The sequence below is a fragment of the Neomonachus schauinslandi genome, chromosome 3, assembly GCF_002201575.2.
Source record: "Neomonachus schauinslandi chromosome 3, ASM220157v2, whole genome shotgun sequence".
NCBI lineage: Eukaryota > Metazoa > Chordata > Mammalia > Carnivora > Phocidae > Neomonachus > Neomonachus schauinslandi.
Genome location: NC_058405.1, coordinates 9,047,118 through 9,063,757, shown reverse-complemented (window position 1 = coordinate 9,063,757; position 16,640 = coordinate 9,047,118).

Here is a 16,640-nt window from a genome sequence, read left to right as displayed (position 1 = left end):
CACGCTGGGAGCGGGAGTTTTCCACCCATTTCCTTGGGGGCGGGGCTGCAGGTACTCACCAGCTCCGGGGTGGCTCAGGAGCCGCCTCCAGTCGCTGCCTCACCCCCGGCTCACTCCGCGCTGGACCCTTCCCTATCCCAGCAGCTCCGTTCCAACTGTTGCGCAGGTCCACGAACGTGAGGTCAACTCTCATTATTCTTTTTTTCACACCCACAGTCTGTCAATCCTGTTGACTCTGTTTGCAAATACAAACAAAAGCCAGCTGCCTCTCCTGCTTCTACCGGACTGGTTGGAGTGCCCCCATTCAACTCTGCTTGGATTATTTTTTTTTTTTTTTAAGATTTTATTTATTTATTTGACAGAGAGAGACACAGCGAGAGAGGGAACACAAGCAGGGGGAGTGGGAGAGGGAGAAGCAGGCTCCCCGCAGAGCAGGGAGCCCGATGCGGGACTCGATCCCAGGACCCTGGGATCATGACCTGAGCTGAAGGCAGTCGCCTAACCAACTGAGCCACCCAGGCGCCCTCTGCCTGGATTATTGAAATAATCTACTAAATGCTCTCTTGTTCCCATCTCTGCCTCCACCTCTTTGCTACCTGATCATCACAGCAACCAGCTGGACCTGGTTGAAATGTAAACACCTCCTGTCAAAGCCTTCCAGAGGCTTCCCATCTCTCTCATAAGGAAAGCCAAAGCCCTTACAATGACCACCAAGGTTTTCTATTATTTTTTTGTTTTTGTTTTAGTTTCAAGTTTTTATTTAAATTCCAGTAATATTAGTTTCAGGAGTAGAATTTAGTGATTCAACACTTGTGCATAACATCCAGTGCTCATCTCAAGTGCCCCCATGAATATCCTTCACTCATTTAACCCACCCCCCTCCTTGCCCACCTCCCCTCCAGCAACCCTCAGTTTGTTCTCTATAGTTAAGAATCTGTTTTATTATTTGCCTCTCTCCTTTTTTGTCCCTATGTTTATCTGTTTTATTTCTTAAATTCCACATATGAGTGAAATCATATGGCATTTGTCTTTCTCTGACTTATTTTCCTTAGCATAGTACACTCTAGTTCCATCCATGTCATTGCAAATGACAAGATTTCATTCTTTTTATGGCTGAGTAATAATCCATTGTATATATACACCACATCTTCTTTATCCATTCATCAGTGGATGGATATTCGGGATCTTTCCATAATTTGGCTATTGTTGATAATGCTGCTATAAACATCAGGGGGCGTGTGTCCCTTCGAATCAGTATTTTTGTATCCTTTGGGTAAATGCCTAGTAGTGCAATTGCTGGATCTAGGGTAGTGCTATTTTTAACTTTCTGAAGAACTTCCAGACTGTTTTCCACATTGGCTGCACCAGTTTGCATTCCCACCAATATTGTAAGAGGGTTCTCTTTTCCCCGCATCCTCACCAACATCTATTGTTTCCTGAGTTAATTTTAGCCATTCTGACAGGTGTGAGGTGAATCTCATTGTAGTTTTAGTATGTATTTCCCTGATGGGTGATGTTGAGCATCTGTTTATGTGTTTGTTAGCCATCTGGATGCCTTCTTTGGAAAAATGTCTCTTCATGTCTTCTGACCATTTCTTAACTGGATTATTTGGGTTTTGGGTGTTGACTTTAATAAGTTCTTTATAGATTTTGGATACTAACCCTTTATCAGATATGTCATTTGCAAATATCTTCTCCCATTCTAAAGGTTACCTTTTAGTTTTGCTGATTGTTTCCTTCACTGTGCAGAAACTTATCTTGATGACATCCCAATAGTTCATTTTTGCTTTTGTTTCCCTTGCCTCCAGAGACCTAATAAGAAATTGCTATAGCCGATGTCAAAGAGGTTGTTATTTGTGTTCTCCTCCAGGATTTTGATGGTTTCCTGTCTCACATTTAGGTCTTTGATCCATTTTGAATTTATTTTTGTGTATCTTGTGAGAAAATGGTCCAGTTTCATTCTTCTGCATGTTGCTGTCCACTTTCCCCAACACCATTTGTTTAAGGGGCTGTCTTTTTTTCCATTGGATATTCTTTCTTGCTTTGTTGAAGATTAGTTGACCATATAGTTATGGGTCCATTTCTGGGTTTTCTGTTCTGTTCCATTGATCTTTCTCTTTTTGTGCCAGTACAATACTGTCTTGATCACTACAGCTTTGTAATATACCTTGAAGTCCATGATTGTAATGACCACAGCTTTGCTTTTCTTTTTCAAGATTCTTTGGCTATTTGGGGTCTTGGGTGGTTCCATAAAAATTTTAGGATTCTAGCTCTGTGAAAAATGCTAGTGGTTTTTTGACAGGCATCACATTGAATGTGTAGATTGCTTTGGGTAGTATAGACATTTTAATAATATTTGTTCTTCTAACCCATGAGCGTGGACTGTCTTTTCATTTCTTTGTGTCATCTTCAATTTCTTTCATAAGTGCTCTATGGTTTTCAAAGTACAGATCTTTTAGCTCTTTGGTTAGGTTTATTCCTAGGTATCTTATGGGTTTTGGTGCAGTTGTAAATGGGATCAATTCCTTGATTTCTCTTTCTGCTGTTTCATTATTGGTGTGTAGAAATGCAACAGATTTTTGCATGTTGATTTTGTATCCTGCAACTTTACTGAATTTGTGTATCGGTTCTAGCAATTTTTTGGTGGAGCCTTTCAGGTCATCTACATAGAGTATCATGTCATCTGCAAATAGTGAAAGTTTGACTTCTTCCTTGCTGATTTGGGTGCCTTTTATTTCTTTTTGTTGCCTGACAGCTAAGGCGAGGACTTCTAGTACCATGTTAAATAACAGTGGTGAGATGGACATCCCTGTCTTGTTCCTGACCGTGGAGGAAAAGTTCTCAGCTTTTCCCCATCTAGGATAATATTAGCTGTGGGTCTTTCATAGATGGCCTTTATGATATTGAGATATGTTCCCTCTATCCCTGCTTTGTTGAGTGTTTTATCAAGAATGGATGCTGTACTTTGTCAAGTGTTTTTTTCTGCATCTACTGAGATCATATGGTTCATATCTTTTCTTTTATTAATGTGATGTACAAGTTGATAAATTTGCAAATATTGAACCACCTTTGCAGCCCAGGAATAAATCCCACTTGATTGTGGTGAATAATTCTTTTTATGTACTATTAGATTCAATTTGCTAGTATTTTGTTGATAATTTTTGCATCCATGTTCAACAGGGATATTGGCCTATAATTCTCTTTTTTTAATGGAGTCTTTGTCTGGTTTTGGAATCAAGGTAATGCTGGCCTCATAGAATGAGTTTGGAATTTTTCCTTCCATTTCTATTTTTCTGGAACAGATTGAGAAGAATAGGTATTAACTCTTCTTTAAATATTTGGTAGAGGGGCGCCTGGGTGGCTCAGTTGGTTAAGCGTCTGCCTTCGGCTCAGGTCATGATCCCAGGGTCCTGGGATTGAGCCCCGCATCGGGCTCCCTGCTCAGCGGGGAGTCTGCTTCTCCCTCTGCCTCTGCCCCTCCCCCTGCTTGTGCTCTCTCTGGCTCTCTCTCTACCTCTCTCTCAAACAAAATAAAATCTTAAAAAATAAATAAATAAATAAAAATAAATATTTGGTAGAATTCTTCTGAGAAGCCATCTGGCCCTGGACTTTTATTTGTTGGGTGATTTTTTATTACTGATTCAATTACTTTGCTGGTTATCAGTCTGTTCAAGTTTTCTATTTCTTCCTGTTTCAATTTTGGTAGTTTATATGTTCCTAGGAATTTATCCACTTCTTCCAGATTGCCCAATTTGTTGGCATATAATTTTTCATAATACTCTCTTTTAATTGTTTATCTTTCTATGGTGTTGGTTATGATCTCTCCTTTCTCATTCATTATTTTATTTTTTGGTCCTTTCTCTTTTTGATAAGTCTGGCTAGTTTTATTAATTCTTTCAAAGAACCAGCTCCTGGTTTCATTGGCCTGTTCTACTGGGTTTTTTATTTCTAGATCATTGATTTCTGTTCTAATCTTTATTATTTCTCTTCTTCTCCTGGCTTTTGGCTTCACTTGTTGTTCTTTTCCTATCTCCTTTAGGTGTAAGGTTAGGTTGCGTATTTGAGATTTTTCTTGCTTCTTGAGGTAGGCCTGTGTTGCTATATACTTCCCTCTTATGATTGCTTTTGCTGCATCCCAAAGGTTTTGGACCACTGTGTTTTCATTTTCATTTTATTCCATACATTTTTTTAAATTTCTTCTTTAATTTCCTGGTTGATCCATTCATTCTTTACTAGGATATTCTTTAACCTCCATGTACTTATGGTCTTTCCAATTTTTTTCTTGTGGTTGACTTCAAGTTTCATAGCATTGTAGTCGGAAAGTATGCATGGTATGATCTCAATCTTTTTGTACTTGCTGAGGCCTGATTTGTTACCTAGTATGTGGTCTGTTCTAGAGAATATCCCACATACACTCGAAAAGAATGTGTATTCTGGTGCTTTAGGATGAAATGTTCTGAATATATCTGTTAAGTCCATCTGGTCCAGTGTGTCATTCCAAGCCATTGTTTCCTTGTTGATTTTCTGCTTAGATGATCTGCCCATTGATGTAAGTGGGGTATTAAAGTACCCTACTATTATATTATTATCAATGAGTTCCTTTATGTTTATTATTAATTGTTTTATATATTTGGGTGCTCCTATGTTGGGGGCATAATTATTTACAATTGTTAGATATTCTCATTGGATAGACCCTTTTATTATGATTTGGTAATCTTCATCTCTTGTTATAGTCTTTGGTTTAAAATCTAGTTTGTCTGGGGGTGCCTGGGTGGCTCAATTGGTTAAGCGTCTGCCTTCTGCTCAGGTCATGATCCCAGGGTCCTGGGATTGAACCCCGCATCTGGCTCCTTGCTCAGCGGGGAACCTGCTTCTCCCTTTCCCTCTGCCTCCCCCTCCCTCCCCTCTGCTCTCTCTCTGTCTCTCTGTCTGTCTGTCTCTCTCTCTGTCAAATAAATAAATAAAATCTTTTTAAAAATAAAATAAATAAAATCTAGTTTGTTTGGTATAAGTGTTGCTACTCCAGCTTTCTTTTGATGTCCATTTGCATGAAAGATGGTTCTCCATCCCCTCACTTTCAATCTGCAGGTGTCTTTAGGTCTAAAATGAGTCTCTTGTAGGCAGCATATAGACGGGTCTTGTTTTTTTTATCCATTCTGACACCCTATGTCTTTTAATTGAAGCATTTAGTCCATTATGGATAGATATGAGTTTAATGCCATATTATTACTTGTTTTGTTGTTTGTTACTTGTTTTGTTGTTTGTTACTTGTTTTGTTGTTTTGTTGTTTCTGTTTCTTTCTAGTCTTTGTCATTTTTGGTCTTTCTTTCCCACTCAATATTTCCCTTTAAAATTTCTTACTGGGCTGGTTAGGTCACAAACTCCTTTAGTTTTGTTTGTCTGGGAAACTCTTTCTCTCTCCTTCTGTTCTGAATGCTAGCCTTACTAGTCAAGAGTATTCTTGGCTGTATATTTTTCCTGTTCAGCACGTTGAATATATCATGCCACTGTCTTCTTGCCTGTCAAGTTTCTGTGGAAAGATCTGCTGTTAACCTTATTTGTCTTCCCTTGTAAGTTAGGGACTTCTTTTGTCTTGGTTCTTGTAGGAGTTTTTCTTTATATTTTGTAAATTTGACTATGATATGGCTTGATGTAGTCTCGCTTTTGATGATTTTGAAGGGAGTTCTCTGTGCCTCCTGGATCTAGATGTCTGTTTCCTTATAGTTTTCAGCTATAATTTCCTCAAGTAAACCTTCTGTCCCCTTTTCCCTCCCTTCTGGGACTCCTGTGATATAAATGGTATTTTGCTTTAAGGAGTCACTGAGGTCCCTAAGTCTACATTTGTGAATATTTTTCTTTCCCTCTTCTTTTCAGCTTCATTATTTTCCAGAATTTTAGCTTCTATATCACTTTTCATTCCTCTACTACTTCAATCCTCATGGTCATTACATTCAGCTGGGTTCAAATCTTGGTTATTGCATTTTTCATTTTGGTGTGACTAGTTTTTAGGTCTTTTATCTCTGCAGTAAGGGACTCCCTGTGTCTTCTATACTTTTCTCAAGCCCAGCCAGTATCCTTATGATTGTTGCTTTAAATTCTGGATCAGGCATATTACTTATATCTGTTTCAATTGGATCCCTGGCAGTAACCTTTTCTTTTTCTTTCTTTTGGAGTGAATTCCTCCATCTTGGCATTTTGTCTAGGTCTCTGTCTTCTTCTGTGTGTTAGGAAAGCCTGTTATGTTTCCTGCTACTGAGAGTAATGGCTTCATAAAGAAGACGTCATATACTGTCTAGGGCCTGGTGCTTTAGGAAGTGTCTCTGGTGTGTGCTATTGCATTCTGCTGAGCGTTTTGGCTACTGGTTCCCTTATGTCAGTCTTCTGCAGCGTTTCTCCTTGCCTGTAGTGGGGAGTGTTAGGACCTTGGCCAGACTATGACAAGTTTTAACTAGGTGGACCCTGGTCTGTTTTTTGAAAGAGACCTGATGCTATTTCTACTAGAGCTGAAGCTTTGCAAAACTCTGGTCAGTAGACGTGGTGCATGTGGGCGGGGGGGGGGGGGGTTGTCCCAGGTGCTCCTCAGATCCCTGCCTTCACCCTGTCTATGTCCAGGCCACTTGCCCACCTGGCTGTGCAGTGAACCTGTGTTCTATCCCTGGCAGGCCAGCTGAGTTTTAAAACTCCGAGCTTTAGCGACCAGTGCAGCGTGGACCCACGCTGATCCTCTGGGGGAAGTTCTTCCATGCTGGGGCTGGTACCAGTTTGTCCCAGAAGGGCAGTTGCACCAAAGCGCAAGGATGTGGAGTCTGGAGAAAAGTGCAGGAAAGAGCCAGTGTCCGGGTTAGCAGCCCTCAGCAGGCATCTCTGTGCTTATGCTGAGGGGCAGGGGTGGGTAATGGCACCCTCCAGCTCTTTTGTCTCAGAGAGGCAACGCCACCTCTCCCAGATGCACTCCAAGAAGGGGGAACCGTCTCTCCCAGTGCATCCCAGCGGATCCTCAGATTGCTGCCGTCTGCTCCCGGGCTACCTGCCCTCCTTCTCCAGGAGCACTGCTTCGCCCTCAGGGCTTCACACCAGCCATTCCATGGACCTCTAAAACTCCAGTCTTTGAGCACTGCTGGTTGTAAAAACTCACAAAAACCAGCCCCTCTCGTTTTCCCAGTCAGTGGCTTTGGGGGAGTGTTTTCCTTGCGCAGTCCCCCATGTGTTCCTCTGTCCCTCTAGGCTCTCTCCATGACAGGGCTCCCTCCTCTCTACAGCACCTGTGATCCGTTTCTCCCCCAATTCATGTCTCCGCACCTCCTACGTTCCATAATGTAGCCTCTTCTCTCCCTCTAGTTGTGCAGTTCATCTTGTCAGTCCTCAGATCGATTTCTCAGGTATTCAGAATGATTTGGTATTTATTTAGCTGTGTTCCAGGGAGGAGGCAAGCCTAAGGTCCTCCTACTGCTCTGCCATCTTAGCTCCTCAGTTTTATATTGTTAAACAATAAAAACTCAACTGACTAATTTAACAGATTGAAGGGAAGAAAAAATTCTCTGTCTTTCGAGATCGTCCAGGTGGACTAAGAATTAAATTTACATGAGACAGATTAACAGGAGAAAAAAAACCCCAAAGTTTTATTACATGTGCACAGAAGCCCAATTATGAAATTGAGATCTAAAGAAATGATCAAGACAGGCACTTTTTATACTTTTTAATTGACAGAACAAAGAAAACTCTGGGGGCTTCAATCAGTAAGGAATTCTAAACAGAATTTGGGTCGGGGAAGCAAATTAGTAAAAAGTAACAAAGGTTGCTTATACAGCTTCCTCAGCTCTAAAATTTCCATCTCTGGTGATAAGGATGACTCTTTACCTACTGGTACAGGGAGAGTACTTTTCGCAGGGGAGATTCATTTCCTGCTTTCAGGGGGACAGAACATGGTCTGAGTGTCCTTGCATGGGCTGTCTCATAAGTAACTTTTATTTAAAATAATCAATTTCCAAAGTGGCACATTTTAAGGCAGCCTGCCCTTGGCCCCTACAAGATCAAATTGGCTTTATTGAATGATTCATGAATTGGGCAGCATCCTATCTAGCAAATAAAAGGGAGCTCCATCAAGCTGTGGAAGAAGAAAGGTTTCTTTTTTTTTTTTTTTTTAAGATTTTATTTATTTATCTGACAGAGAGAGACACAGCGAGAGAGGGAACCAAGCAGGGGGAGTGGGAGAGGGAGAAGCAGGCTTCCCGCGGAGCAGGGAGCCCGATGCGGGGCTCGATCCCAGGACTCTGGGATCATGACCTGAGCCGAAGGCAGACGCTCAACGACTGAGCCACCCAGGCGCCCCAAGAAGAAAGGTTTCTAAAGGCGGGGGGGGGGGGGGGAATGTTGGGGGAAAGGAAATTGTTAGCAAGTAATGCATTGTTTTAGGCAAGGTCCTCCTCCTAAGGGGAACAGAAGGGGTCTATCAGTAAATTTCCTAGTGCTGTAGTGCCGACCAGGACATTCCATGTTGCCTGGTTAAAGGTTACATTGGCGGTGGGGGTGGGGATCGAAACTGCAGTTAAGTTAGTATTAAGTCTTGGTTTGCTGACATGGGGTCTTACTCTAAGGGACTCCATTTGGGGCCTGTGGTTTCCTTTTTAACAATATGATCAGTCCTGTCACCTCTTACCTTTCTATTTCCTACTGGTCATCTTCCCTGGCTCCTTCAGCTCTAGGCATCCAGGCCTCTTTGCTATCCTCACGGTCGAACCCACCAGACATGCCCCCAGTACGGGATCTTTGCCCTGGCTGTTCTTCCTCTAGTGGCTAACCCTGCATCTTCTTGGGGTCTTCACTTACGTGGCATTTTCTCAGTGTGGCCTTACCTAATCACCTCACCCGCTCTTCCTATCCTTCTGTCCTGGTCCCCTAATATCCTGTGAATGCGTCTGTCGCCTCACTGAACTGCAAACTCCATGAAGGCAGGGTGTTTTGTTGTGGTAGTTTTACCTTGAATCTCCTGTGTGTGGAATCATGCCTGGCAAATCAATATTTCTTGAATGAATAAATCTACCCCAAGCCCAGTGCAGGTGGTAACTGTCCTCTTCCTTGTCACTCATTTGTGTGTGTGTGTGTGTGTGCACATGTATGTGTGGTTCTATGTAGTTTTATCACGTGCTGTATTCTGCTAACCAGCACTATGATCAAGATACAGGGCTGATCCATCACCACAAGTATCCCCCACGCTCCCCTTTATAGCCACATCCTCTCTCCATATCCAAGATCTTCTTTTTAAGAAAAATGTAATGTAAGACTATGGAAAGGTAGCGGGGGGGGGGGGGGCAGGGGCACAAGAGTGCCTGGCTCCCAGGGTCCCAAACAGACCAGGTTCAACTGCTCCCACTGACAAAATCCAAAGGCAGAGAGACGAGTGGTGGTGATACAAGAAAGTTCATTTCAGTGAAGCCAACACCCAGAAGACAGTGGACTAGTGTCTCAAAGACCATCTCCAAAGTGCCAAAAATACTTCCAGGTTTACATAAGGAAAACGTAGGGCAAAGATTAGTGGGTACATGCAGGTGGGCATTGAAAGTCAGATCGATCATTGTCTGGGAGTCAATCACATGGTGTCCTGTTGGCTCAGGGAAGTCCTTATTGCCTGGGGGGGTAGTTTGGGTTCCATTTAGGGGATGCTTTGCCCCCCACAGTCTTTTTCCTAAGTTAAAAGAAAGCTGGAAAGAAGAACTTAATTAGGTTTGCATTCCAAATGGAGGTAGTGAAAGTCCTCTTTCAGGAACAGATTCATGATGTATTGTGGTTTTCTTATTTGGTTTTTGTTGTTGTTGTTTTCTTTTTTTGTGAGGCAACGGCAAGACTATTTTACTATGAACCCTTGATGGGCAGGGTAAATCTGGGGACATGCCAGACTTCTCCCTTCTTACGCGGCAAGAAGCATTACAACTGCAAGCATATCTTGCCGTGATCCTTGAGGTATTGTTGAGTGAAAAAATTGCAGAAAAGAGATAAAGTTGCAGAAAACGTTTTTTTGGAGAGGGAAAAATTCATATACATTTATATGAGCATATGAAGCTTTCAATTCAATTTCTCATACCCTACCTCAAATGTTCAAACTGAAGTCTGGTGCTCTAAACCAGACTTTGAAGGACACCGACCCATGAGACTTGCCAAGGTTACCATCCATCCGCAGGTCACACATTCCATGCCCAACAATCAAAGTCACCCCTCTTGAATTCCTTATTGGGATCTCAACTCTCCTCATTTACACTTAAACACAAGATTTATAAGACAGGCAGAGGTGTATTATGAATGCCATCCTGTCAGCACCTACTTTTCCCTTGTTTTTACAACTAGACACGGTGCTCAGAAGAGGAATTCCTGCTATGCTAGTGTTACATTTGAGGCCCAGGGAACACACACAGGCCATCAGTCGCGGTGTCATTGTGATAGATTGAAATGGCACCTTCTCAGGCTGAGGGGGGAAAAGACTTGTGCAATGAGAAACAGATGTTCTGGAAACTTCTAGAGTTTTTGGTAAAAACTCCTAAGGCTTTATTGATCGGAGCCACAAAGTGAAGGAAGTAATAATTCTTCAGCCATTTCAGCTGCTAAAGTTTATACTACTAGCATAATGTAGAGACAGCCTCTTTGCTGATTAAAAATATTATGTTTTATGTTTTGTCACTAATCTTCCTGGAGCTGATCTTCGGATATAGTGTGTGCTAGGGATCGAATTGCTTTTCTTCCATATAAGCGTACCTGTGATATTGTGATTTATAATAAGAAATATATAGATTTGGTCTTTGTCCCCATTTCTGGCACTCAGCTCCTAAAACCCTTGGAATTTTCTAAGAGAGTGATCAGTGTGTCTTTTGTTATGGCAATGAGGTGACTTTTGTAAAGTAGCTAGGGATGGGGCTGGTTGCCAAGAGAACCAACCAGGTGATTAGTGGGTTGGAACTTTTAGCTCCAGCCCCCAATCTCCCTAGGAGGGAAGAGGGGTTTGAGGTTGAGTCAATCAGTAATGGCCAATGATTTGATCAATCATGTCTCTGTAATAAAACCTCCATAAAACCCCCAAAGGATGAGGGTTAGAGAGTTTTCAGGCTGGTGAGCCAGAACCATGTGCCACTGGGCCCAAGAACATAAACTCCTTTGTTAAGGACCTCATCCTATGTATTTCTTTATCTGGCTGTTGATTCATATCCTTGATATCCTTTATAACAAGCCAGGGTTCTAGTGAGTAAACTGGTTTCCTGATTTCTGTGAACCATTGTAGCAAATCAATTGAAACCAAAGAAGGGTTCATGGTAATCTATGATTTATAGCAGTTGGTCAGAAGTACAGATAACAACCTGGATTTGAGATTGCAGTCTGAAGTGGAGGGCAGTCTTGTGGGACTGAGCTCTTAACTTGTGGAACCTGATGCCTCTCTAGGTAGATAGTGTCAGAATGGAGTTGAATTGCAGGATACCCAGCTGGTGTGTAAGAATCGCTTGGTAGTGTGGGGAATTCCCCACACATTGGAATTAGGACCAGAATCATTAAACCCAGGTGTCCCAGCTCCTTGCACTGCAATGTGCAACCGTTTTCCAACCTTCCTGCAGTTTTGATTGTAGATTGAGTTTCCACATACACACGGGTCTGTGTCTGTTTATGCAGCACTTTTCTGTTATTCTATATTTTGTATCCCTGCACCAATATCACATGGTCTTAAATACTATAGCATTATAAAAAGTCTGGCTGCATCGTGGGGAAAGTTCTCACAATTCATCCTTCCTCAAGAGTGTTTAATTTTTCCTGTACTTCACAAGCCTGTACATTTTTAAAGAAAAAGTTCACAAAGTTCCACATAAAAAGGGGCAAGGCATATTTTGGTTGGGATTACATTGACTCTGTATACCATGTGGGGGGGAAAAGAACATCTTTTATATTGATTTTGCCAATTCATGAACATGTAATATTTTTTAATTTAATCAGTTTTTTTTTTAAGTTCTCATGATTTTCTCTGTAAAGGTCTTGTCCATTTTTGTTAGAGTTAGTTCCTCAAATATGTACTTCGTAGTTTTCAAAGCTATTGTAAGTGCTATCTTAAACATTTTCATTTTGTTTTCTGTTATTAACTGGTATGTTGAAATGCAATTGAACTTTATATGTTGGTTTTGTATTTGGCAAATGCAAAATTCTCTTGTTAATTCCAACAGTTTATCTGTAGATTCATTTGGGTTTTCTATGTACTGAAGCTGGTTATCTGCTTTTAATGACATTTTTATTTATTATTTCTTCAATCCTACTTTCTAATTCTTTTTCTAGATTTACCATGCTAGCTCAGATCTCCAGCAATACGTTGAACAGTAGTGTGTGATGGTGGGAATCCTCATGTTCCTAATTTCAAAAGGAATGTTTTTAGGAGATGTAGTGGGTAGAATAGTGGCCTGAAAAAGGTATGTCCAAGTCCGAACATGCCTACCTATGAAATGTACTTACTTAGAAATAAAGTCTTTGCACATATAATTACAGCTTTCAACATGAGGTCATCCTGGTCTTAGGGTGGGCCCTAAATGTGATGACTAGTGTCTTTATAAGAGACAGAGAAGGAGAAGATACAGAGACACACAGAGGGGAAGACCACTGTTAAGACCTAGGCAGAAACTGGAGTTATGTGTCTACCAGCCAATAAGCACCAAGAATTGCTAGAAGCCACCAGAAACTAGAAGAGAGGCATGAAGGGAGAGAGCTTCTGGAAGGAACCATCACTGCCAACCCCTTGATTTCAGACTTCAGGCCCCCAGAACTCTGAGAGAATACATTTCTGCTGTTTTAAGTCACCAATTTTGTAATAATTTGCCAAGGCAGCCCTAGGAAACTTACACCAAAGATAACGTAGGAAACCGCTCCATGACTCGGGGGATAAGGAAGGATTTCTTAAACAAGTTACAAAAAGCACTAGCCATAAAAGAAAAGATTGATGTATTCCTCCGTGTTACAATCATCATCTTTGGGGGCAGGAGGAGTGGCAGTGGCCAGGCAGCCAGGCTTCGAGAAGGCTCTGTGCGCTGGCCCTGCCGCCTGGATGCCCAAGAGGAAGGTCAGCTCCGCCCTGGGCTGGGGGAGGTTGTTAGCCAAACCTGCTCCCGCAAAAATGGAAATGAAGCCAAAAAATGCAGCAGGAAAGGATAAATCTTCAGACAAAAAAGTGCAAACAAAGGGGAAAAGGAGAACAAAGGGAAACCAGGCTGAAGTGGCTAACCAAGAAATAAAACTTGCAGGAACTGGGGAAACTAAAAACAAGCAGAGTCCAGCCTCTGATGAAACGGGAGAGAAAGAAGCCAAGTCTGATTGACATCACATACCTTGCCTTATCAGCAGTCCCTGTCTCCCTCCTTGTACAATCCAGAGGAATATTTTTATCAACTGTTTTGTAAACGCAAGTTTTTTAGTAGCTCTAGAAACAATTTTTTTTTTAAGATTTTATTTATTTATATGACAGAGAGAGACACAGTGAGAGAGGGAACACAAGAAGGGGGAGCAAGAGAGGGAGAAGCAGGCTTCCCGCCGAGCAGGGAGCCCGATGTGGGGCTCAATGTGGGGCTTGATCCCAGGACCCTGAGATCATGACCTGAGCCGAAGGCAGACGCTTAACGACTGAGCCACCCAGGCGCCCCTAGAAACAATTTTAAGAAGGAAGGATTCCCACCTCATCCCATTTTTTAAGTGTAAATGCTTTTTTTTTTTAAAGAGGTGAAATCATTTGCTGGGGAGACCAGCAAATTGTTTATTTTTTGCTACAACCAGAAAATAGTGGGATAGTGAATAGGGGATGCTCTGATTGTCGTGGGTGTCAGCTCAACATTCCATAGCTGGGGTAGTTTTTATATTTTATAATACAAAGCATATTAAATGGCAATTGGGAGTCAGTTGTGCACTTAATATGTCTTGGACTTTTTTTTTTAAGATTTTATTTATTTATTTGAGAGACAGAGATAGAGATAGCGAGAGAGAACACGAGGAAGAGGGAGAGGCAGGCTCCCCGCCAAGCAAGGAGCCCGACTCAGGGCTCGATCCAGGAGCTGGGATCATGACCTGAGCCGAAGGCAGACACTTAACCGACTGAGCCACCCTGGCGCGCCTGTCTTGGACATTTTAAATGACCTCTATATCCCTGTCATTTTTGGTAGGATTGTTTCCTAAAGAAAACCACTCCTTGATCTTGGCTCTTCCTGTCAGAATTTTGTGAATTCTGTAACATCTTGGTCTTGATCGTTGTTTTCATAGTAACTTTGTTAATGCGCTGTGCAAGATTGAAAGGTCCGAGTATGTAGTGTACATGACATTAAATTGTGAATTAATGGGACTTAACAGTGTAATAGCATATCAACATTTGAAGATATTGGTGCTTGATATACTGTTAAGGAAAATTCGCCTCCAAACTTTAAGCTGGAAAGTCACTGGAGTCAGTTTTAGAAAAGAATCACAACTACATGATTTTTTAGATTTTTGGTATGTGCATTAAGAATTGGGTACAAACTGGGGCACCTGGGTGGCTCAGATGGTTGGGCGTCTGCCTTTGCTTCAGGTCATCTCCAGGTCCTGGGATGGAGCCCCACGTCGGGCTCCCTACTCCACTTCTCCTTCTCCCTCTGCCTCTCCCCCTGCTTGTGCTCTCTCTCTCTCTCTCTCTCAAATGAATAAATAAAATCCTAAAAAAAAAAAGCATTGTGTACAAATTAAAATGTCTGTACTGATCTTCAGAATAAATAAAAACTCAATTATGAAGGAAAAAAATCATCATCTTTTGAACATTAAAAGATACTGCAATAAGAATCTAAGACGTGCCATAAAATAGGAGGCATGTGGCAGATTCATTCAACAAAGTACTAGCTCTAAAATATACTTCTATGAATCTACCAGGAAGTGAAACAACTTAGTAGGGAAATGAACTAAACTAAGTAAATAAACAAATAAAAATTGTATAGGAAATGCAACACAAATGGCTTAGGATCATATGAAAAGATGGTCAGCCTCATTGGTAATTAGACACATGAAAATTAGAACATAATGAGTTACCATTTTACCCCAGATTAGCAAAACAAAATTTAAAAATCTGATAATATCAAGTGTTGGCAAGGAATTAAAACAACCAGAAATCCTCAACTCTGCTGGAGAATGTAAGCTGGCACAATCAATATCTAGTAAAATTGCAGACGTACATACTCTATAACCCAGTAATTTTATTCCCAAGCAAATGGAGTCAGGAAACATGAATAGGAATGCTCATAGTAGCTTTCATTGGAATTGCCAAAAAATGGGAACACCCCAAATGCCCATCTACAATAGCAGGGATAAAAGAGTGATCCTATTCATACGATGAAATTCTGTGTACATGTATAAATGAATGTAATGCCACTCTACGCATCAACAGGCGAGTAACAACAAAAGTATCTTCAGTATGATTCCATTTATATCAATTTAAAAAGAGGCAAGCTTCAACTACATTTCTTAGGGAAGTATATGTAGGTGATAGCAAGGAAAAGACCACAACCATCACAGTAGTGGTTGCATGGGAGCAGGTGAGCAGGAGATAATAGGGTGGGAGACAGAGGTTACTTCTAAGGAACCAGCAGCGTTCCATTTCTGACCTCGAGTGGTAAGATCAAAGCAAAATCAGAGCTAGACAGTAAAGTGGTAAAAAAAAAAAATGTTACTCAGGACCATTGCAATAGGGGAAAGGAGATCTCAGTATAAAACCAGCTCAATTCCAAATACAGCATGGGCAAGTGGGAATTTACAGCCAAGGAGCAGGGTGGAGGTCATTGGATAGAAAATTACTAAGGAAACATCGTCAGGATTATGGGGGGAAATCTGACCCAACAGGGTTCTTGCTGAGAATACGCCAGCACGATCAATCACCTGGGGGATGGGGGAGGACCAGGAACCCAATTAGGTAACAAGAGTGATGGGATATGGAGGATGGGGATTCTTTCTAAACCGACTTAGCAGAGTGCTTGCCCAAATGAGACTTTACTACAAAGTGCAGATGGCCCTTGAAGGTTCAGGAGCTTGAGTGAAGCTTGGTCAAGAAGAATCTGCCAGTAATTATATGGTGTTTTCTTATACTTTTAAGATGCAGATATGTTTTATATTTTTCTGTGTATAGGATACGTCCCACAATTTATTCCTTTATTTATTTATTTTTAAAGATTTTATTTATTTGACAGAGAGAGCCACAGCGAGAAAGGAAACACAAGCGGGGGAGTGGGAGAGGGAGAAGCAGGCTTCCCGCGGAGCAGGGAGCCCGATGCGGGGCTCGATCCCAGGACCCTGGGATCATGACCCAAGCCTAAGGCAGACACTTAACGACTGAGCCACCCAGGCGCCCCACATCCCACAATTTAAAAAATTTGCAATAGATTATTTAACCAGTGTTTAGATGGAAGGGAAAACTATTGAGTAAAGGAATTTGTAGGACATTATATTATAGTTTCAGTGTTAGGCTTTCTAGCTCCTTTTTAATTCTCTTAATCCCATTTCAAAGTGATTTTCAGTATCCACCCATTCGATATTGAGTCTTTCTAGTTGCAGGCACCCTATTGGGTTACATGGGAGATCATGGTCTCTGCAGTCAAGTTGCTTCAAATCTGGCGATGATGAGATCA